Source organism: Rhinopithecus bieti, unplaced genomic scaffold (assembly GCF_001698545.2).
Source record: "Rhinopithecus bieti isolate Rb0 unplaced genomic scaffold, ASM169854v2 scaffold_45617, whole genome shotgun sequence".
NCBI lineage: Eukaryota > Metazoa > Chordata > Mammalia > Primates > Cercopithecidae > Rhinopithecus > Rhinopithecus bieti.
The window spans coordinates 1,173,129-1,174,787 of NW_016819136.1; the positions used below are offsets into that span (position 1 = coordinate 1,173,129).

Consider the following 1,659-nt stretch of genomic DNA (forward strand, 5'->3'; position numbering starts at 1 on the left):
AAATAAATAAATAAATAAATAAATAAATAAATAAATAAATACACGGAGAGAGAATAGATCTGAACCCTTTTCTTACCTCCTCTGGATTCGGATGGCTCCCCACTGTCAAGAGGAATCCAACTCAGCTTGGCATTCAGACCTCTCCCCTATGTGGCCTGGCTGACCTTTCTTTCCAGTGTTCTCTCACATCTCCCGCAAATCCTAAAACCGAGTTCTCGCCTCACACATAGTTGCAACCATTCTTTTCCCTCTGCTCCGAACATCCGTCAGGCTCACTCTCTTCTTTACCGGGTTAACTTCCACGGACTCCTCAAAACTCAGACAGGCGGAGCCTTCTCAGAAGCCCCTCTCTGACATCCATCGATCTAAATGACGCTCCCGGTCCCAAAGCATCCTGGATAGTTTGCCTCTCTCCTGCCACCCGGCAAACTCCTCGAACGCTACAATCGAGTACCCCCAATTTCCAGCTCTGTGCAAAAGCTCTCGAAAGCGGTGCGCACGCGCATACTCGAGGTGCTCTGACGCCACGCACAACCAACCAGACACGCACCCTGACAGGCACTTGCACTCTCAAAACACTGAGCCGCGGCTGCGCTTCCTGAAGTAAGGATTCCCCAACCGGGCGCCTGGATCCCAGGGAACAGAGAGATGCCACCACCGTTCTCCCCATCCTTTTGGTAGCCCTGGTCCCTAAGGCTCGTTGGGACTGCGAGCTGCAAGCCTCTGATCTATCTTCTCAACTTGCCTTGCCGTTTCCCGACTGCCGCCGCCACCTCAACTAAAACTTCAGGGTCCGGAACCGCGGAGCGCGCCACAGCTTAACCCAGCCAGCGGCTTCCGGGCTGTTCCCTGGGTTACCAGAGCTCCGCCCCACGCCCTTGCGTATATCCGGCGAGCCAAGTGCGCAGGCTCCTCTCAAAGCCTAGCTCGGGTTCTGAGTCCAAGGGAGTAGTGCCTTTGCAAGGTTCGGGGCAAATTATTAAAGAATAGGCATATAGCATTAACCAGTGCCTCGAGAATTCTCCAAAAGAAATATGTTGCTCGCCTCACCAGACTTCATGTATCGCTTAATTTGCTTTCACCTGTATTCATTTGTTTAAAAATCTTTAGTAGTGTAATCCCAGCACTTTGGGAGACAGAAGCAGGATTGCTTAAGCCCAGGAGTTTGAGACAAGCATGGGCAAGATGGCGAGACCCCGTCTCTACGAAAAATTAAAAAATTAGCTGGGCATGGGATCATGCCTATAGTTCCAGCTACTCAGGAGGCTGAGGTGTGAGGATCGATTGAGCCCAGGAGGTCAAAGCTGTAGTGAGCCGCAGTCATACCACTGCACTCCAGCCTGGATGACAAAGCAAGACCTTGTCTTAAAAAAAAAAAAAAAAAAAAAATTGTTTATTACAACCTACAAATGTGCGGGAGAGCTAGATTCTATGGGGGGCTAAAAGCAGACAAGGTGGGAAACTTACAGCATAGTAGCATACAGTTATCAATGACAAAAATTAAAATTGTGATGAGTGCTAAGAAGGAAGCACTCTAATCAAATACTTAGCGTATTATTATAATAATATTTGAATTACTGAGGAAAACTGAGACATGAGTAGGCCAGTGGGGAAGGGAAAAGCATTCCTGCAGAGGGAGCTGCATGTGCAAAGATGTGG

General features: G+C 48.9%; 1 protein-coding gene across 3 annotated transcripts in view; it reads right to left on the reverse strand.

The window, feature by feature from the left end:
* SPICE1 (spindle and centriole associated protein 1) overlaps positions 1–851 on the reverse strand; it is a 72,337-nt gene extending 71,486 nt beyond the window's left edge. For 2 of the 3 annotated variants that reach the window (XM_017858602.1, XM_017858604.1), the window contains exon 1: positions 746–851. The gene's annotated coding sequence lies outside the window, so the exon portion shown is untranslated. Of the gene's footprint in view, positions 1–76; positions 722–745 lie in introns of those variants that run through there. The other variant, XM_017858603.1, reaches the window with a different exon arrangement.
* Between the last annotated feature and the right edge of the window lie 808 nt (positions 852–1,659).